Genomic DNA, 23,018 nt, shown 5'->3' on the forward strand with positions numbered 1-23,018 from the left:
TCAGACAAACCCACACTCTTGGGCATCAACATGTGGCTCTATCCTGTCCTGCCAGATTTGAGATGATTTAGGTATGACATAACTTTGCAAATGATCCTAAATCAAAATCTTTTTAGATGTTAATCTCAGATCAATTAAGTTTGATGCCAGTCAACTCATGAATGTAAGGCTTTTCATGTGTCTATTCTGCAATTAGTGCTCACTTATAGAAGCTTTTTCAAGTTACTGAACAGTTTACAAACTCTGGGTAGCTCAGGACCCTGCCATCATATACAAGTCACATGTCATTTTGATAAAAACCATTGCCAAAGGGTCAGATAGTACTTTATTTTCTCTTGCCAAGGATGATCAAAAATAACATTTTGGTGGTCATATTGAGTAGAGCGGCAGTTCAGCAAGATTTAATAGAAGAGGATTAGACTCCTGCCATTGGAGAGTAGTCCTACAATCCTTTTTAATCCCCCTTTTCTTTCTGGATCATAATTAAAGTAATATAGGAACAATCTTAATAATACAGTTGAATTATATTTGCTGTATCTGGCCTACCTTCCATTTATCTGTCCTCTTAACCTTAAGAGATCTTCTTGTGATTTATAACTATCTTCACATTTTCCTACATAACAATAAATTATATAATCACCCAAATTTTACTGTATACTCTTTCTTCCAGATTAGTGTTGAAACTTCCCCTTCCAGAAATGGAAATGTCCCCATACAGATTGTGTTGGTGAATGCATATCTATGTGATTATACCAGGAACCATTGTTTACTTAAGAGGGAATATATGGTGTTTGAATAAAACTGTTAAAAAATAAACAAAGGAATACAAGTGCTGGAGAAAATGTGGAGAGAGAAATGTATTGGTGGGGAAGTAGAACGGTTCAGCCCATCTGGAGGGCAGTGTGGTGGTTCCACAGGAAGCCAAGTATGGGCTTGCCATATGGTCATGCAACCCATTATTGGGCATATATTTGGAAGAACTGAGAACAGGGACATGAATGGACATTTGCACAGTGGTGTCTATGGTGGCAGTATTCACGATTTGCAATGAATGGAGGTGGCCTAAGGGTACATCGACTGATGAATGAATGGTAAACTGTGGTGTATACATACAGTGGACTACTGAGTGGTTACAAGAAGGAATGAAGGTGTGAATGGAGCTTGAGGACAGTATGTTGAGTGATGTACACCAGAAATGAAAAGACAGATATTATAACACCTCACTAATATGGACTAACTTTAATGTGCAAACTCGGAGAATTGAATCTGAGAACACAGGTTATGGGGGAAGGCTTACAGTATAGGTTCCTAGAATGTAACCTCTTACAGCAGTTGCATCTGTGCCTGAATTGTAATGCTTACTTCTAAATTCTGAGGTGCTGAGCTTTTTGTGTTAACCTGGTCAGTCCCTGGAACTTTGGGTATTTGTATGACATCTGAGATTCAGAGCCAGAGTTCAGCAGCTATGAATGTCAGCATTACCCCATGCAGCAAATGTTAAGAGGCTGAAAAAGAGATCAGTCTTTAATTAGAGATATGAACAAAATGGCCTTGGTTAGAACTAAGGTAAACCAGACTAAAGGGTAAAGGAAAATATTGACAGTGTTTTAAAATGTCAACTTCTGTGTGCAACCAAAGGAAAAGATGCTTATTCGGTACAAAATCTGTATTTTCTGTAGCGTACTATATAATTTAACTTGCATGGTCTGTTTGTTCAAACCCCATGATTACATGAACTTTGAATAGGGAGTGAGATCTGATTGGTTTGTACAGGTTAGTGTGAAGCTCTAATACATCCTAAAGTAATTTGGACAGACAATAAAAATGTATTTGCAAAGTCCCCTTGAGGGACTTGGGAAAAATGTGAAAATATTAAATTTCCCCACCTGGGAAATTATTGATATTCTCACAAGCACTGGGGACTACCAATTTAGAAGACTGAGCCCTCGATCTTGGGGCTTGCCCTTATGAAGCTTGTTACTGCAAAAGAGAGGCTAAGCCTACTTATATTTGTGCCCTAAGAGTCACCCCCAGAGAACCTCTTTTGTTGCTCAGATGTGACCTCTCTCTCTAAGCCAATTCTGCAGGTAAACTCACTGCCCTCCCCCCTACTTGGGATACGACTCCCAGGGGTATAAATCTCCCTGGCAATGTGGGATGTGACTCCTAGGGATGAGCTTGGACCCAGCATTGTGGGATTGAGAAAGTCTTCTTGGACCAAAAGGGGGAAGAGAAATGAAACAAAGTTTCAGTGGCTGAGAGATTTCAAATGGAGTTGAAAGGTTTTTCTGGAGATTATTTTTATGCATTATATAGATATACCTATTTAGTTTCTAGTATATTGGAATAGCTAGAAGGAAATACCTGAAATTGTTGAGCTGCAAGCCATTAGCCTTGATTCTTGAAGATGATTGTATAATTATATACCTTATACCATGTGACTGTGTGATTGTGAAAACCTTATGGCTCACACTCCCTTTATCCAGTGTATGGACAATGAGTAGAAAAATGGGAACAAAAATTAAGTGAATAATAGAGGGGGGTGGGAGGATGAGATGTTTTGAGTGGTCTTTTTTACTTTAATTTTTATTCTTTTTTTTTGTGGCCTTAAGACTGTAACTGTATAGCCAAATAAACCCCCGTTTTATAAAAGCCTATCCATCTCTGGTGTTTTGCGTTCTGCAGCATTAGCAAACTAGAACAATAGTTAATTAAGATATTATTACACTTGTCAGTCAGAAGCTTCAGATATGGTCAGATAGCTGTGTGCTACAGACCACAAACAGGCCTGCCTGATTGGAGCAGAGAGGTTGATCTACAATATAAGGAATGAGAGCAGTTAGACAGGTAATGAAGTAACTGATGGACAATTAACAGGACCAACAAAAAGTTAGAGTTGACAATAAATGATCCTGTATATGATCTTGTGCATTAATTTACCATTTCTCCCTCCTTTTTCCATCTACACAGGATCTCAAAGATAATTTTCTTTCTGGAGGGGGACATGACAGACTGTTTTCCAGGCACTTTAAGTCTTTCAGGAAACACAAGCAATGAAAATGTTCAAACGTGATGATGAACGCACGCCTATTATGGTATTATGGTATTGTGAACAACTGATTGTGCACTTTGGATGATGTATGGTGTGTGGAAAATTACAGGCTTCCAAGGGGTGGAATCCCAGAAGCTACAGCCCAGGTTGAATTGCGTACCCCAGAAAAAAAACATGTTCTTAATTCATTCCTGCAGGTGTGAACCCATTGTAAAAAGGACCTTTTGAAGATGTTATTTTGGTTAAGGTATGGTCCAACTGAATAAAGTTAGACCTTAATCCCATTACTGTAGGGTTTATGAACGAAAAGCTATGTGGAAGAGAAGCCAGAAGTCAGTGAAACCCAGAAGAGAAAGGAGAGAACATTGCCATGTGATGAGAAAGCCAAGGAACTCAAGAATTGCTAGCCAGCAAGGACACTAGCCTTCTAGCTTTTGAAACCATGAGCCAACCCATTGTGTGCTATTTGTCATAAGCAGCAGGGAAACTAAGACAAGGACCTTCCCGGGTCACATGTTGTTATTGAGCCAATCATTATGGAAGGGACAACGTGCTGATTGGCATAGCCTATGTCATATGCTTCACTTTAGAGCCATAAAGTGTGTTAGCTTCCCCAGAATTACATGGCTGAAATTTAAAACTATGAATGCTGTAGAAGAAACAGGTGTCCTCTACAAATAAATTTGGGAAATATTGGCCTACATCCACCTCTTAATTTAAGCACAATGTTGTAATTGGGGTAGACTTCGACTCTAGAGAGTAAGTCTTAAGAAGAGACCAACCCACTGAGATTTATTATCTCTAAAACTTAATATAAGAAACTGTTAGAACATGAACCCCAACAGAAGAAAACTGTGTCTGTTTTGTTCACCACTTTTCCATAGTGTCTTGAAGACTACTTGACAAATAGTAAGCACTCAATAAAATAATTGCTGAATTAATCAAAGAACTGCTTTCTAATGAAGGACCTTTTTCCAAACACTGGCAAACTTTGTTCTCAAAGAGAAGGGAGGATCCATAGAACTCGAATATGCACAATGCCCACAGACACCTTCTGAGGAAATGGGCATAAGGAGAGGAGATTTTTTCCAATTCTCCATGAGCCCTGGCTTTGCAGTTGCTAACACAGATTCTACTTACTTTTACTTCCCTGTATATCCTTACCAAACATACTCTATCTTCTGAAGGAAACTGAGCATCCCCATGTTTCTGCAACCTAAAAGAGTTCATGCAATTGTGGCACTCAGAACACAGCCCTGTAGAAGGAAGAATGGAATGAGATCAAGAAAATATGTGAAACATTTCTCTGTCTTTAGAGAACAACATGGCGGCACTAGTAAGATGATGAGATACAGAGTCTCTGAAACATGAGTTTGAATCCAGGTTCTGCTGCATACTAATCATATAACCTCAAACAAATTACTTAACCTCTTTGAACCTCAATTTCCTAATCTGTAAAATGGAGATGATGTCCTCCACACTTTTTATTGTGACAATTAATTGAAACTGCATAGCCAAATGTCTAGTACAGTGTCTGGCATAGCAGACACTCAATGAATGATAGTCATTTCCATTACTGTTATTCTCGTCATCTAAGAAACTTCAGTTTGACTCAGTCAAATGGTCCTTCCAGCTCAACTGTCTCTCTAGGTGATGCTGAGGGCTATTCTGTAAGACGGTGCTGTGGAAAAATTAGAAATATGACCTAGGAATGCATAAATAACTCCTGAGAAGTAATACCCCCAGGATATACTGTGGAGAAATAAAACTTATAGCTGTATATGTAAAAACCCTAGAGAATATAGGATACTTTTTGTTTTTACGTTAGTAAGAAAAGTTGTTTGCAGAAGCTAGTTTTGAAGAACATTTAAAAGTTTAAAAATGAATGACTTAGACAGGAGGCAGCTAAGATGGCAGTGTAGAGAGGAGTGGAGGCTGGTTGGTTAGCCAGTGGGCAGCCAGGAACAGCTAGTGGATGGTCCAGAGTGGCTGCGGGGGGGAGGACGTGGCCATCCACTCTTCATGCATTGGCCTGGGTGAGGAGGAATGCCTGAGATCGCAGAATAGAGTCTATGGGTAGAGGCTGCAGATCCAAGCGGGGAGCCCCTTCCTGCATGGCCTGAGCTGCAAACCTCGTGGAGCCAGAGAGCAGCTCTCTCCAAGCAAGTGAATATAGCACAGCTGAGCTCCAACTGGGGTTTTAATTAACAAGTGTGGACTGCTCTATATGAATCCCCAACAAGCAGACACAGGCTTTGGGTGAAGACTGACCTTGGAGAGCTGGAAGGTGGCCATGGACTAGCCCACAAGGGGGCTTTCTCTCCCTGTTTCAGCTCAGTGGAGAAAGCCTCAGCCATTTTCCATTCCCAGTGCTCTGACCGAGACAAGGATGGAGATAGCACAGACAGAAAGAGAGTATTCAAATGCTAATAACCTCTCCCTAGGGGGCATATCTTCCCTAAGAGGAAAGGGGTGGGGCCCAGCTCTACTACCCACCTTCCATTCAGAACCAGACCCCAGAGACTGGGGGGAAACAGCCATGGGCCACACCTCCTTACACCAGTCTGGAGTTACAGGCTGACAGGCACAACCTCCTGGGCAGAAAAGCACAGTGACCTGAGGCCTCACAAAGTATACCAATTTTCTAAGACACCCTCAGAGAAACTGAATACTGAATAGTTCTTCTTTCTGGGACTGGAGCCCATTTTGGTGGGAAAACCTGATTGGGATAACAAAGGAAACCATGCCTAGACAACAGGAAACTACAACCCACACTAACAGAAACAAAATTATGGCCCAGTGAAAGGAACAAACTTACACTTCAACTGAGGTACAGGAACTTAAACAACTAATACTAAGTCAATTCAAAAAGTTTAGGGAGGATATGGCAAAAGAGATGGACTGTATAATGAAACCACTGGGTATAGAAATTGAAAGTTTCAGAAACCAACTGGCAGAATCCATGGAAATGAAAGGCACAACACAAGAGATGAAAGACACAATGGGAACATACAACAGCAGATCTCAAGAGGCAGAAGAAAACACTCAGGAACTGGAGAACAAGGCACCTGAAAGCCTACACACAAAAGAACAGATAGAGAGAGGAATGGAAAAATATGAGTAACATCTCTGGAAACTTAAGGACAAAATGAAAATTAGGAATGTACATGTCATTGGTGTCCCCAAAGGAGAAGAGAAGGGAAAAAGGGCAGAAGCAATAATAGAGGAAATAATGAATGAAAATTTCCCATCTCTTATGGAAGACATAAAATTATGGATCCAAGAAGTGCAGCGCAAGCCAAGACACTTAATAATCAGATTATCAAACATCAAAGACAAAGAGAATCCTGAAAGCAGCAAAAGAAAAGCAATCCATCACATACAAAGGAAGCCTGATAAGACTATGTGCAGATTTCTCAATAGAAACCATGGAGGCAAGAAGGAAGTGGGGTGATATATTTAAGATACTGAAAGAGAAAAACGACCAACCAAGAATCCTATATCTGGCAAAACTGTCCTTCAAATATGAGGGAGAGCTTAAAATATTCTCAAACAAACAATGATAGAGTTTGTGAACAAGATACTGGCTCTACAGGAAATACTAAAGGAAGCACTGCAGACCAAAAGGAAAAGACAGGAGTGAGAGGTTTGGAACACAACTTTGGGAGATAGTAGCACAGCAATGTAAGTACACTGAACAAAGATGACTGTTAGTATGGCTGAAAGAGGAAGGTTGGGACCATGTGGGACACCAGAACGAAAGACAAAGGATAAAAACTGGGACTGTGTAACTCAGTGAAACCTAGGGTGCTCAACGATTATAATAAAAGGTACAAATATGTTTTCACATGAGGTAGAACAAATGAATGTCAACATTGCAAGGTGTTAAAAATAGGGTAGGATTGGGGGGAAAATACAATCAATGCAAACTAGAGACTATAATTAACAGAAACATTGTATTATGCTTCCTTTAACAAAGGCAATATAACAAAGCTAAATGCATGGGGGGGAGCAGGGAATAGCAGAAGGATATGGGACTCCTGGCATTGGTGATGTTGTCTGATTCTTTATCTACTTTACGTTAATGCTGTCTTTCCTTTTGTTGCTGTCTAGCTGTCATGGTTTTTTGTTGTTGTTTTATTTCTCTCTTTCTTTTTTCTTTTTCTTTTGTCTCTCTGCCTTCTTTGACTGTTTCTCCTCTTTGGGAAGAAATCAAGATGTTCTTATATAGATAGTGGTGATGGAGCTGAATACATAAATACAAGACTATACAGGGAACCAATAATTGTTTACTTAGGACAGAATGTATGGTGAGTAAACAAAATTGTCTTAAAAGAAAGATGAAGAAAACTTGAGGGCACTATATTGAGTGAAATAAGACAGACACATAAAGGCAAATATTGCAGGATCTCACTGATATGACCTAACTATAATATGTAAACTCACAGACATGAAATATAAGTTACCAGGATATAGAATGAGGCTAAAGAAGGGGGAGTGTTTGCTTATTATGAGCAGAATGTTCAACAACGGTGAACTTAAACGTTTGGAAATGGGCAGAGGTGATGGTAGTACATTATGAGAATAACTAACAGTAATGAATGGTATGTGAATGTGGTGGAAAGGGGAAGCTTAGAGTCACGTATGTCACCAGAAGGAAAGTTGGAGGTTAAAAGATGGGAATGTATAAAACAGTGAATCTTGTGGTGGACAATGTCCGTGATTAACTGCACAAATATGAGAAATCTCTTTCATGAACTAGAACAAATGTATGACACCATAACTAGAAGTTAAAATCAAGAGGCATATAAGAAAAAATATATACATATTGCAAACTATAATACAGTTAGTAGTATTTTAACATTCTTTCATTAACAGTAACAAATGTACTATACCAAACTATGAATCAATAATGGAGGGGGGGGAGGTGGTGGTTAGGGGTATGGGAGGATTTGAGTTTCCATTTTTTTGTCTTTATTTCTTTTCTGGAGTAATGAAAATGTTCTAAAATTTGAAAGAAAAGTTAATTGTGGTGATGGATGCACAGCTGTATGATGGTATCATGGGCAATTGATTGTACACTTTGGATCTTTGGATAGTTGTATGGTGTGTGAACAATCTCAATAATATACATATATATAAATGATTGACTTAGAAAGGGGTAGAAGCACTTGTCAGTGAGAAGCTTCAGATATGGTCAGATAGCTGTGTGCTACAGACCACAAACAGGCCTGCCTGATTGGAGCAGAGAAGTTGATCTACAATATAAGGAATGAGAGCAGTTAGACAGATAATGAAGTAACTGATGGACAATTAACAGGACCAACAAAAAGTTAGAGTTGACAATAAATGATCCTGTATATGATCTTGTGCATTAATTTACCATTTCTCCCTCCTTTTTCCATCTACACAGGATCTCAAAGATAATTTTCTTTCTGGAGGGGGACATGACAGACTGTTTTCCAGGCACTTTAAGTCTTTCAGGAAACACAAGCAAACATTTTGTGCCCTAAAGCAGGTACTTCGAATGTTGACTCAGACCGGGAATTTGAACACTGCTTGTGATAATAAACCAGGACTAGGCAGTAAACATCTGGCTGGCCTATTTGATAGTTCCTTTGCATGTGAAGTTGCCAAGAGGGCCTTGTGGATAGAAAGTTGAGTCAATCAGAAAGTCAAAGGTCTACATGAAAATGAAGTCTTTTGAAAAGAAAGAAAGTCAGAGTACCTGAACTCTGTATCAGGATTTTCCTACTTCATTCTACTCCTCTTAGCTAGGATGGAATGAGGAAAGAGTGCTCAGTTCAAGCCAGTTTTCTAAGTCACCTGGTTGGTTAGAAGGGGCTACTTTAAATTCTAATCCCATAGTCACACCAATCCTTTGTAACTCTAATCCTATTTTCACACCAAACAGCCTTCCAACCTTGACTTGGTGTTCCAACCCAGATTAGTCCCAAGACCAAAGAACAAGCCTGGCATGGAATTACCCATGAGTTTAATTAGGGACTTACATACAGGAGACAGATCCTCATGATTGTGGCAGTGTGGAACAGTCAAGTTGTTGTTAAGCACAGAGAGAGAGAGAGAGAGAGAGAAGAATGCTGTTCCAGTTGGCTAATGCTACCGGAATGCAAAACACCAGAAATGGATTGGTTTTTATAAAGGGGGTTTATTTGGTTACAAAGTTACAGTCTCAAGGCCATAAAGTGTCCAAGGTAATGCATCAACAATCAGGTACCTTCACTGAAGGACAGCCATTGGTGTCCGGAAAACCTCTGTTAGCTCAGAAGGCACGTGGTTGGTGTCTGCTTGCTCCCAGGTGGCATTTCAAAATGGCATTCCCAAAGTGTTGTTCTTGGGGCGTTTTGTCCTCTCTTAGCTGCAGCTGCTCTTCCAAATGTCATTCTCAGTTGCTCTCCAAAATGTCACTCTTAGCTGCTCTGAGTTCCCTGTCTGTCAGCTCATTTATATGGCTCCAGTGATTTAATTCAGCCCCACCCTGAATAGGCGGGGTAACACCTCCATGGAAATTGTCCAATCAAAGTCTTGCCCAGTTGATTGAGTCACATCTCCATGGAAACACTCAATCAAAGATTTTAACCTAATCAACACTAATATGTCTGCCCCATAAAATTGCATAATGGCATTTTGGGGGACATAAAACATCCAAACTGGCACAAGTGCCAAGGGAAGGGAGGTTTTATAAAGGTTTACGACAATGGAGTTTCTTGTGAGATTTGGTTGCAACAAGGTCTCGCAAGATTTGGTTACTAACAGTGATTAGGGGAGGGAAGCTTTAATGTTTTCCCCCCTGGTTGGGGTGGGGGTGGGGGGCTGTTGCCTGATCCTGTAGGCAGCTGCATGTATCTCATAATGGAGGAGGGGGCAGGGCCCTGGGCCCTGGGTCCTCAGACTTGATTTCCCAAGTGTGCTCCAGTCCCAATGTCAAGTGGTAAATACTTGATTACTCCTAGATGACTGACAAAGAGATTATATAGTTCCTGAGAGCAGGGAAGTGAGACTGTGGAATAAAGGCAAATTCAGCAAGTATGTAAAATCCTTTACTAACTACTCAGCTAGTGTACCAAAACATTGGCCTTGAGACCTGTCTTGGTGACCTTCCCAACCATCACCCAATCCTGGGCAATTTCATTTTATTTTATTGCTTCAACTATCATATATAGTTTAAATACTATAGGCTGATGCTATTTTAATTTCCAACATCAATTTCTCTTAAGTTCAGATCCTTATTTCCAACACCTACATACATTAAGAAATTTCCCATTGATTATTCTAACAGCACTTAAAATTCAGAATGTTTAAAATCAAATATTTTTCTTATTTTTCTCCCAATCACAAGCCTATCTGAAACAGTGAAAAACTGCTTATCCTCCATCTGTAACCACTGTACTTGTTAAAACTATCATCATTAACACAGACACCAGAACTAGAAATCCAGCTCACCACTGACTCATTTCTCTTTCTGTTCCCCCATCCCATCAAATTAGTAACCAAAGCCGGTTGGTGCTACCTTCCCAATACTCTTGAATTTATCCTCTCCTCTCCATTTCCACCACTGATTAATGTAACCCTTGTCATCTCAAGTCAGAACTTTTGCATTAGACTCTACCTGCCTTTGGTTTCTCTTTCTTCCAATCCATCCTTTACAACGACTACAAGATAATTATTTTACTTTTCTGCTTCCTTCAAAAGCTGTTCATCTAACATAGGAGATTTTTCATACTCCCTTATCTGACACTCTGACCCTTTGCTTTCTGCTGCTAAGCATCCCTTTCTTCTTCTCTCACCTGCATGAATTTACTTCCACCAACATCGTGCACACTCATGCTTCTGGGCCTGTACTCACCAACAGTCCTCAGCCTAAAAGTCTCTTCTCCTGCTGTTTGTTTGTTTTGTTGTTTTGTAATCCAAACATATCCTGTAAATCATTCAAGGCAGAGTTGCAAAGTCCCTGAAGCCAGCAGGAAGAAAGAACAGCTCTCTCCACTGTGGTTCCATAGATCATCATAGTCCACTTATTGCACACCTATTAGGATTCATGAAGGCTGTGGTTAGGTTCTAGGCACCTCTGTAAACCTAGCACCTAAGAACATAGTAGCATTTAGTAAATAATGGTGAATTAAACTGAATTGAATTTCAATAGCAGCTTGTTCTTCGATACCCAGAAGTTCCTCTAACAAAAGGATCCAGGCCTTGTATTTTAAAGTACTCATTATTCTGTTATGTTTTGTCCTTAGTTGACAATTAAATACACCAAGAGTCCTGCCTGAGTAGGTGGTCATCCTCTAGCCAATAAAAAGGGATTTTGATCATTATTAGGCATATTGTTTGGAATTCCATTAACTTGCCTTATCTCAAAAAAGCACAGGTAAAAACTCCTCTGCAGATCAGCAAAGATGCAGTTAACTTTGGATACCACTGTTCCTTTCCCAACTATCCCTTCTGCATTCATAATGAATTTATTATTGTCTCTTGCTTTAGAGCACCTGGAACAGAAAAATAGTGTATGACTGAGACACGAATTAAATTCTAAATGGAGATGGCATGGGATATAATGTGTGAAAAACCAAACATTACATTAATATTTCAATAAACAATTAAATTGTTCTTTTCCTTTTGTGTCTCAAAATGTTTAAATGCTATATTTTCCCCACTCACATAAAAAAGTACAATTTATGCCATCTGAATAATAAAGAAGTAACTGTCATTTTCCTTTACTAACTGTGAACATCCTCAAGGAAAAAATATTATCTTTAAAAACTTACTGTGAATCAATAATTTTATATTTACATATATCTTCTGAATTACATTACTTTTTAACTACTTTTGTAGTTCAATATGATAAATTCTTGCTCTAATAACAGTTAATGATTAATGATTATTGAGATAAAAACAATCTTATAAGGGGATGTCAATTATTACTAACTATCCTTGGAAGACAATAGTGCTGTGTATGCATAGAGAATCAGTAACATTGTCTTGCTCAATCAGTTTGCAGTTGATGAGCTCATCAGCTAAATCTGACAGACTGTCAGAGAACCCAAACATGAGGAAGGAACAGTAATATACTGACTAAGACAGTATATTGGTTTACCCAGAGCAGTCAGTTGAGGGAGGGCATCGAGCCAAGTCCAGAGATTCAGGCCAGACTCCAAATGAGCTCTGGCTAACAAGACAACATCTCTTGTTTTCAGCCCAGTGTAAATGATAAAAACAAGAGGATGTGACTATTGTGGTGTGTTCCCCAAGCACCACTCATTTAGCTGGGTCTTGAGTAGCTAGCTACATAATACCAAAGGCCAGTCCTAAGCCCATATCCCAGGGCCAAGAACTAGAAAAACCCCCAATAAATCCAGTTACCTATTAGTTTTCCTCATTTTGCCAAGAGATACAGAAATAGAGAACTCTCCCATTCAAAATGAACTCTGATTTAGATTCTAATCCTGGGTCTGATTTGTGCAGGTCCTTTAACCTCTCAATACTTGTGGAAATAGTGTGTTTAAAAAAAAAAAAAAAGTCCTATCTTGCTTATGTAATTGCGCAGATCCAATGACATTACGTATTTACGAGTCTGTAAACTCCCAAGTACTGTACAGAGGTAAGAAACAGTGATTAGGCATTTCCCTAGAACAGACTTTTTCCTTTCAATTCCTCATCAATTACTGACTCGGCACCTACCCTGCCAGGCACTGTTGTCAGTAACCCCAACAGAAAAATCTCCATCCTCCAGGTCTTTTCATTCCAGCAGGGAGATTCAGACAATAAACATTCAACTTAGTTCATTAGATAGTATGTTAGAAAGTGGCAAGTACTATGGGGGAAAAATACAGCAGGGTAAGGGAGTTCGGGGTGCAGAGGACTCAGTAGGGGCTTGGATGTTTTAAAAAGAGTGAGAAAGTGACATTTGAGTCAAGACCTGGAAGTGAGAAAGTGAAACATCTCTGTGAAGAGTTCTCAGCAGAGGGGAAAGTCAGTGCAGAAAAGGGCCAAACCAGCAAGGAAAGCAGAGCGAGCAAGTTATAGAAGAGGAGGTCAGAGAGGCAGCCACTGGATGGATCATGGAAGGCCTTTTGGCCATTGTAAGGTCTTTTGGGCTCATGCTTTAACCTAAACTGACTTACACCTTTGGAAGATCCTTCTGGTTGCTGAGTTGAGAATGGACTGTAAAGGCAAGTCTGGGAAGAAGAAGCCCAGTCAGGAGGCTGCGCTAGAGGCTGGAGTGGTGATGGTTTGGACCAGCTTGAGAGTGGTGGGAGTGTTGAGTAGTGGTCAATCTCTGGATGTGTTTGAAGGTACAGCCATCAGGACTTCCTAATGGATTCAATGTACAGAGTGAGAGTAAGAGAAAGAGAAGAGCCAAGGAAGATTCCAAGGATTGGGGGCCTGAGTCACCAGAAGATGAAGTTGCCAGCAACAGAGAGATGCTGGTGTGACAGGGTCTGAAACTCTCTGCTCCCTTTTCTCTTTCTAGTTGCCAGTGCATCTTCCTGCAAGTGCAAAACTGAGGGTAGAAGGGAAAAATTGAGTCGGTCCTACTTGGTGACTGCTTGGAGAAACGGACTTATCCCACTTATTTTCTGGCTGTAACATGAAATGGGTCAGCTAGATAATGGTGAAATTCCTTTCCAGTGTTTAAATTCAGGAACCTAGCTGCTGCAACCAATTCTCACACTTCTCAAGGTTTCTTTTCTTTTTTTTTTTCTTTTCTTTTTTAATTAAATAACACTTCACAAATTTGCATGGCATCCTTGCATAGGGGCCAAGCTAATCTTTTCTGTATCATTCAAATTTTAGTATATGTGCTGCCAAAGCAAGCACTCAAAGTTTCTTTTTGATATATTTTTCTTGAAAAAAAATCTTAATAAGGAAATTCATTCTTTAAACATATTCTTTTCAATTAAAAACAAAATTATTTTTGTAAACTGAGTTTGAATGTAAAAAAAAGAGAATCTTAATTAGACATCCTTCTTTTTTAAAAATATGTCCTGCAATTGTTGACACAGTACACAGCTGATCAGGAAACATATTTCCTATGTCACATATAATTGGAAGTTTTGCTCGCAAGGTTAAATTACAGCACACCTTTGAGCCACTGTGAAAATGTTACTGTTCATTTTAATGGGCCATGGATGGAATAGAAATACTTCTAAGGCTGAAAAAAAAAAAAATCTAACTCCTATGGGTTCTTATTGTCTTCCCCTTGACAACAGCACTGTGGATAGCTTTCGTCCAGGAGGACAGGAAGTCACCAGGAAAGGATGAAGACGGAGTACCTGGTTTTGCTAGAGAGAAATGCAAAATAAATTATGTACAAATAATTTAATTTAAATCCATGGATAAATTAAATCCACAGATAATCTCAAACGTAGTGGCCCACAAATATAACATCTTCCCTTTCCCATTACATTCCATCAGAAATGGGAAAAGATGATGATGATAATGATAATAATAATAATAACATTAATAGCTTATATGTGTTGAGAGCGAACCACATGCCAGGCATTGTGCCAAGAGTTGTCATGAGGTAACTCATTTAATGCTCACAACAACTCCATGAGAAGAGTACCATTATTATTGCCATTGTCAATAAGGGGGGATTCACACCCAGAAGAGTGAAAGGGTTGAGGATGGGGTGGAGGTGGAATGGATATGCACTTATCTCGACGCATTATTTTATTCCCATGGTTGTTTCATAAACTCCTCCACGCCCCTCTGCTTGAGGGCAGAAGCGAAAATTAATGTTTTTATCACTAGCATTTTGCAAAGAGGTGACTCATCAAGGACAGGTGGAAGCTCTGCGATGAGTAAGACCTAGGCTACCTTGTTCTCCAGGTTCCTAAAGCAGAGCCTGGCCCACTGTAGACGCACCGTAAGAGTTGAGTTAATGGACTGAAAGAGGTTCTACACGGCGGGTGAGGAGAAAAGGACCCCGAGGCGAGGCTCCCAGAGCCCCTCTGCTCATCACATGGGTTTTTGACATGAGAAGCCCCACCCCCGCAGTTTCCAGGCCTAAACCCTGTCCTGCGGGACGAGCTCTGCTACCGCACAGGGGTCTGCGAGGAGCGAGGCGCCCGCGTCTAGAACCCGCCGCTCTGCGAGCGGCTTGGAGTGCGCAGCGGGGAGGAGGGGCGCACGGTCGCGGCCCACGCACGCGCCCTCTCTCGCAGGCAAATGTGACACAAACACGTTCACTCACGCACTTTCTCACACCCTCTTCACACATATCCTCGCGCGCACACACGTTCTTATACGTGGACAACCTCACACATACGGTGACACCCGCTTCCCCTTTCTCACACGCAATCACGCTCACTCGTTCTTCACCCACACCTCCAACCACGCATACATCCTAACACACTCTCTCCTAGTCTCGCATTCATATATGCGCACACACACACACATCTCAAACTTACACACCTACACTTTCACCACCCCCCCCAACAGGCAAACACGCACACGTTCCCACTCATCCGCACACATACGTTCACACATTGCGGACACATACGTTCACTTCACACACACCTGATCACACACGCTCACGTACACACATTGTCACACACGTACTCCTTACACGCGCTTGCGCGCACACAGGCTCACGCTCAGTCTCCTTTACACTCACGCTCACGCATGCGCACCTATCGCTACAAGGACGCTTTGCTCAGCGAAGACGGGTGTGTTTGGTGCCCGGGGGGCGTTGCTGATGTGGATTTTTCACACGATGTGGGCTTAATGCTATCGTTTAGATTCGCCTCGTTTTCTAGTGGCAGATAAGTTAGCCAGGGAAGACCGAGACGTAGAGACGGAGACAGACAAGAGAAAGGATTGTGGTTCTCGCGCTGTGGGAGGGAGAGTGCCACGAGGAGCCTCGCATAGCCCATTTACATTTACAGCCCATTTGAGGAGCGGCCACTTCAGCCTCTTTTAGTTTCCATCTCCCTCGTCCTCACCCAGGGGCTGGGTGGGATGAGATGGGGGCGGACTTTGGATTAGCGCGACAAGTGGCCCAGCCCCAGACGGCCGCGCAGCCCGGGCTTCTGCCCTCCGTCCGTGTGTCCTCGGGGGACACAGCGCAGGAAGCTGGGGGCGAATGTAAAAGGGGAGCGGGGTCTTAGCATCAGAAAGACCTGGGTTTGGATCCTCCCTCTACTACTTCCGTACTGTGTAGTCTTAACAAACCGCATAGCATCTCCGAGCCTCAGTTTACCCATCTGTAAAATGAGGACTCAGTCATTCGACAAATATTTATGGCACTCTAAAATGTGCCGGCTCTGGGTAAGACGTTTGATATACGCTGGTGAATAAACAAAACAGACCTGGTTTCTGCCCCTGTACAATTTACAGTCAGGTGAGGTATGTACCCAACCAGCAGACATACGTATTGATTATGAAGAGGGCTTTTGAAGGAAAGGATAGGGTATTGCTCTCATCTACGCCGGGTATTTTCCAGTACTTACTCTCCTCATCCAATTCTAGTCTGTGCCCTTTCTGCCATATGGGCCACATTAGACTCGCCTTTGTAACCTTTAATCTATAGGAAAACCATGCTAATCAAAATTAGACAATAAACAACTGGGTAAATAATGAGTATCCACCAGACAGGGTTGTTGTGAGAAAAAAAAATGATGTACTAAAGGCTTAACCCAACGTCCTATGCATAGTAGGTGTTGTTAGGAGATAGATTGTCCGGTGTTCTAGTTTGCTAATGCTGCTGGAATGCAAGACACCAGAAATGGATTGGCTTTTATAAAAGGGGTTTATTTGGTTACACAGTTACAGTCTTAAGGCCATAAAGTGTCCAAGGTAACACATCAGCAATCGGGTACCTTCACTGGAGGATGGCCAATGGTGTCGGGGAAACCTCTGTTAGCTGGGAAGGCACGTGGCTGGCGTCTGCTCCAAAGTTCTGGTTTCAAAATGGCTTTCTCCCAGGACATTCCTCTCTAGGCTGCAGTTCCTCAAAAATGTCACTCTTAGTTGCACTTGGGGTATTTGTCCTCTCTTAGTTTCTCCAGAGCAAGAGTCTGCTTTCAATGGTCATCTTCAAAATGTCTCTCATCTGCAGCTCCTGTGCTTTCTTCAAAGTGTTCCTCTTGGCTGTGGCGCCTCTTCAAAATGTCACTCACAGCTGCACTGAGTTCTCTCTGCCTGTCAGCTCATTTATATGGCTCCATTGATCAAGGCCCACCCTGAATGGGTGGGGCCATGCCTCCATGGAAATAATCTCATCAGAGTTATCACCTACAGTTGGGTAGGTTCCATGCAAACAACCTAATCCAAACGTTCCAACTTAATCCCCACTAATATGTCTTCCCCACACGATTACATCAAAGATAATGGCGTTTGGGGGACATAATACATTCAAACTGGCACACCTGGTAACTAAGATTCCAGGCCTTTACATCAGTGAGTCGGGGCCTGATACCAGGCTCCATGCTAGGCAATCCTTAATTTCTCACAAGGACCTGGCCAAGCCGGACGGGGGATTCTACTCATTTCTCAGATGCAGAAACTGAGGTTCTTCACCACTCTCCCTGGACTCCTTTCAGTTCTTGGAAGGAGCCAATAGAAACTTCGGGGCTCTTTTATCAGCCATTCTGTGGCCCTGGTGTCCACTTCCCCTCCCCCTTTCCCAGGCCTACACTGGGTGGGTCATCCTGCAGATCTCTGTTTAGGTGTCATTTCAGGCTTCGGTTTTGTCTACTTCCAGAGCCGCTTTCGCTTCACTTTCATAGACACGCATCCTTTTGTAATTCACCAGCTCTGAGCTGAACTCCCAGAGGGTAGTTTTGCAAAGGAATACCCTGCCACGGGGTCTGGCACAAAGTAGGCTTTGATAGGAACTTTCCTATCAAATGACCTATCAAATCAAACTTTCCTATCAAATCAAACTTTCAAATCAAACTATCAAATCAAAATTTCCTATCAAATGACCGAATGAGGCTCAGAGAGGTTAAGTTCTCGCTTCAGGTTCCAGGATGGGGTTAGGATTTATCTGTTATTTCTCAACCATCAAGTGGATCAGAATTACGTGGAGGGCTTTTTGTTTTGTTTTGCTTTTTTAAATATTCGGATGCTCGGGTCCCACACACATTCATTGAATCAGAAGCTCTAAGGGTAGGGACGGTGTATCGGTATTTTTGTCAAGATCTCAAGGTGATTTTTTTGTTTAGGATCAACATTAAAAATTAGAAACTAGATTGCTAAACAGTGAAAAGTCCATTGTCTTTTTAGTAACATAAAATAACAACTTCATCCTTTATCCCCCACCCCTCAAAAACTAAAGAGCTATTTTGACCCAAACCGTCAGAAAACGTAGGCCAAGGGAAATAGGGAATTGGTACAAGAGCGAACAATTCAGACCTCGCCTTCCACTGCACGCCTCGTAGGAAAACCACCTTCTCCGAGAAAGGTAGTAAAATGCGTTGGTAAGCACTGGCGGAACTGGAGAAGGAGGGAGGTGGAGCATTTGCTTCAATTATCCGGATAATTGTTCCCCACCTCAAGCCATTGTTCCTGAAATGAAACAATATTCTATTCGATACAGTTTCGGCCTTTTCATGCGTGCCCCCCGCGGCGCCCAGCACACGCTGGGCACAGAATAGGCGCTCAATAAATTTTATTCTGATGACAGCGGTGAGCTTCAAGGATGAGGGAGGGATGCTTTGCTAGGCTTGAGGATTTGGGGGTGGACGAGTATTAACTAAAGTGAAACGGGAGCAGAGGGACTGTGTGGGCGGGATTCGGTGCCCTCAAAACTCTGCTTCAAGGGCCCAGAGATTGGGCCGTTCCTGAAATTCTGAGCCAAAAATCCTCAGTCCTCTCCCCGGCAGCCTGCCTCTCATTCTTCTCCCGTGGCGGAATTGAACTCTTGAGCCTGCAATGAGCAGAAAGGAGAATTCGAGTTTCTCAAAGGCCCATCCTCTTTCGAATGAACACGAGGGAGAAGCAAGATCACTTTTTGGTGGTGAGTGAACACTGGGTCTATACCCTGCTCTCTCCCTTCTACGCCTCGCCTGGCCATACATTTCAAGTAACAATATTGCAGCAGCCGCAGGGACTGCCGGGTGCCTGAGCCCCCCATCATTCAGCCAGAGCAGGAATGTGGGGGCTGACCCGATCCAGGGCTTTTCAAGAGGAGCTTCGGGTCTCTGTGAGTGCATATTTGCTAATTGCAGCCCTGGCTTTAATGAGATTCTTTTAACTCCCTCAGGCTCGTTTGCAGGTTACAGCCTGATCTGGGGACCCTCGTTTTCCACCCTGGCTACACATCCTGTGAACAATCGCCTCGCCGGAGCCTGAAAAGAGAGCGAGCGCCCCATTTCTGCTGAATGCCCGACTCAGTTCATCCAAGGCCGGGGACTTTTGATGGTCACAGTGAAAGTTACGCCCAAAGAGTGTCTCTTTGGTCAGATCGACAACGCTTGGCTTCACGTTTGCAAGTTAAACTGGCAGAAACCCGGCTGAAACTCCCACGCCAGACGCCGGGGATATTTCCCTCAGCCCAGCTCAGAGCAAAACTGGGGCATAGGTCTGGGCAGGGGGAGGAAAAAAGGGAGGAGGGATTGTGAGAAGGGGGCACGGGGAAAAAAAGTCCTATTCCCAGCCGCCAACTACAAGAAGAAGGGGCGAGGGGAACATTTTTCTCTGGCATTTTCCTCTTGTTTTATTTTTTTTTTTTCCTTTTGCTTTGTTGGCAGCTTTAACCAAACAAAAAATAAAATGAGAACGTTTTCTTCTTGTCTTCACCTATGTAGCTGCTTTCCTCCAGCCCCTGGAAATGTGACTCCTTCATAAAATCAAAATTTATGATTATTCAAATGTTGGGGACTGTGAAAAGAGAGGAAGAAAGAGAGAAAATTAATATTGCAGCTGTTCTTCTGATTAATGAGAGATAATTGCTCATGAAAAGTCACCCCTGTGGCATTTTGTTGTCTCCTGGATCTTTGTTCTTTTCCACTATTATTGAGGACTTTCTTGAAGACTAAGCGGTTCTTTTCAATTTTTGGGTATTCAGAAAGGGTTGCCTGGTTACAGAGAATGGGGAAATCTCGGGCTATATCGGGTAAGATGTGCCACAGACAGCAATATCACAATGCCACTCGGAGAAAAGGATGGATACAAGTTAACGATGCGCTTTCAATAAAACATTCATAGACTTGTTCACGCTTTGATAATGACCTCATTAAAGGGAGCTGGGGGCAAGTCCTGTCTCCTGTTTGTGTTCGGCTAACAAAACCCAGCTTTGAGATCATTCATCGCTTTGGAAACTAATATGAAATCAATGTAAGAGGAGCAAATAAATCCGAGGCGGCCCCGCCAACTCCCCGGCTGTCCCGCCCTGCTCGCGGCCTCCGTTTCAAGCAGGAAAACCTTGTGGCAAACGCTGAAACTGAGAGAAAAGAGGGTCATGGTGGAGGGAGAAGCTTTGGGGGACAAATGGGGGGGGGCGCAAAGTGTGAGTTACCGCCGGAAAAACCGCTAAATCCAGCAATGGATCAGAACCCTGGGGCCTGTTGAATAAACCCGGCCAAGTCCCCGCCCTTCACTTTCGCTGACTTTTGCTGGTGAAAGGAAACAGGAAGAAAGAGAAGCGAGAGGGGAATGTGGGGTTCGGTTCAGATGCGGCCTGGGGGTGAGGGGGGGGGGATCCTGGAAGAGCTTTTGAAAGCTAGAACCAAAAACTCAAATCTCAAGGTTGAGCTGGAAGGAAACTGCTCACCCAAGCTCAAGCTGGAACTCTAGAGGCAAGAAGACTTTGCCTCTGCTGTTCTTTTTAAAACTGCTTTGACTTTTTTCCAAAGTTGAGGGTAAGAGTGGGGTGCCCCGGGCAGCAGGAGGGTGGGGGCGATACAAATTTACCTTAGAATTTGTGACGCTGTCTTGCACTCAAGGCAGACAAAGCCATCCTCTGTCATTCCTAGCAAGATGGAGGGAATCAAAGGATTCTACCCCCACCCCACCCCTTAAAAGAACTAATTTTCTCCTTGAATTATGAAAGTAATGGCTTAGGTAACAGACTGTACTCTGTACCCGACTGCTTAATACCGAATAAAACCTTCCACGTGGCTTCCCGAGTCGTGGCAATTAGAGCTCATTATAGGCTCATAAGAGCTCTCATTTCGGGGATTACTTAATGGACGATGAAATTTTATCAGACAGAATCACTGAGAAATAAAATTGTGCGGCAACGCGGGGACGGTGGGCGCACGCCGACGGTCCGCTAGCTCTCAGGGAAAGGGGGCTGAGTTCCAAGTTCCCTTCTGCTCCCAGCGGATTCGCGGCGCCACTACTCTGGGAAAGGGTGGGACTGGGCAGGGCTGGCCGCAGTGCTGCCCAAGGCCTCCTTCCTTCTCGCGGGCTGCTTCCTTCTCGCGGGCTGGGGCCTCGCTCCGCAGGTGGGGCCGGCTTCTGATAGTGGGAGCTGGATTCGAGAAAAGAGAGACACTGAGAGATCCAAAGAGAACTAGAGAGCAGAAGAGTCCACGCGGGACTTGACCCCAAAATACTGGCGCTCTGTGGGCTCAAGTACCCTAACAGACAAACTTCGCAGACACTGTCCTGCTTTTGGCTTCCGCGGGGGAGAAGGCTCTGCGCCCCCCTCCCTGCCCTGCAGCCCTAAGCTGCCTGTGGGCCTCTCACCTTTCTCAGAATTCTTTGGTACTTGAACAGAAAGCTTCCAGAGTCAGACACAAATTGGATTAGATGCTCAAGCGTCCCGCGTAATGAGAATTCTCTAAAACAAAATACAGAGAGCGACCATAACTACCTTGAGGATTCTCGGCCGTGCTAATGTCCTTTGCACGTTAGCAAAGGAGTTCTCCCTGTGAGCACACCCAGAACCACTGGGAACATTGTGACCCAAACCGTGAGCCCTAGACCTTGGAGTACTCTAATCCGGAGTTAGGGGTGGGAGGGAGAGAATAACGATTACCTTCAAAGAGACAAAGAAAAAAAAAAAAAGATACACTTGCAAAGTGAATGGGTAAATCGCGTCGCCTATTTGGACAATTTAGGCCTGTAAATAAGCCTTGCTATTAAGCACTCTGAATCGCTGAGCTCCTATTCTCTTCTCTCGGCTGATATGATTCCGGCTACTGCCTGGATTCTTGGTCATGAGCAAGGGGCCTGGGTGAGGGTGAACGTCTGCGATGGCTGCGTCGGCAAACCTTGCGGTACCAAAGTAGTTAAAGCTGAGCTGCCCCGCATTAAGCTCTGAGACTCCTTAATTGTTGTCACAAGATGTTGGATTAGCACATTTCTGGAATAGCTGTCTGTTTACACTCCGGAGACCCACCGTCCACTAACCGCTTTCTAATTGAATTCTAATCACATTCAAATAGCTCAATAACCAGCCTCAGCTGCAATTCATAAAACTTTAATTGCCATCCATAAATCCTGGGCTCCCCAGAGCTGGGCGTCCCTACAACCCAATTACACTTCTCTAGCAGGCGAGAGAAACGGTTACAGAGACAGAAAGAGGACAGACGGAGCCATCCCTCCAGTCGAGAAGGTGGTGCTCTCCTGACTGGGTACTGGGTTCCCTCAAGTGAATCCTGTGCCCGAGTTTCTTAGCGTTGTCATGAACTAAGACCCAGAGTTAGCTGTTCCGAGAAAAGGACCCAACTTGCAGCTGTCGCTCAGCCTCCCTACTGCAGCCCAATTTCTACAGGGGGAGAGGAGGAAAGAAAGGCGCCACCTCTGTCTCCTTGCCTTCCTGAAAGAGCAATGCCCCGACCTTGGCATGTGCCCTTTCCTGCATGGCTATGAGCAGCACGAGTCTTCGTTCTGGTGTGTTGTCTCTGCTTAAAGTCAGGGCTCTATGTAGATCCTGCACCATCCTGAGAGATTTCCTTTGCCAAGCCACTTCTCCTCCAGTTCCGGCCAGGGTTCTGAGGGTTTCCCAATCGCATTCATTCGTTTTGGGCTTTAGTGGTACATGCGGGGA

The 23,018-nt window shown here is 43.1% G+C and overlaps 1 non-coding gene across 1 annotated transcript; it reads right to left on the reverse strand.

Moving 5' to 3' along the window:
- Positions 1-13,784: 13,784 nt before the first annotated feature.
- Positions 13,785-13,891, reverse strand: LOC119530685. Its single transcript, XR_005216080.1, has one exon. It is a non-coding gene; the product is annotated as a U6 spliceosomal RNA (small nuclear RNA).
- Between the last annotated feature and the right edge of the window lie 9,127 nt (positions 13,892-23,018).

The sequence above is a fragment of the Choloepus didactylus genome, chromosome 3, assembly GCF_015220235.1.
Source record: "Choloepus didactylus isolate mChoDid1 chromosome 3, mChoDid1.pri, whole genome shotgun sequence".
Taxonomy (NCBI): domain Eukaryota; kingdom Metazoa; phylum Chordata; class Mammalia; order Pilosa; family Megalonychidae; genus Choloepus; species Choloepus didactylus.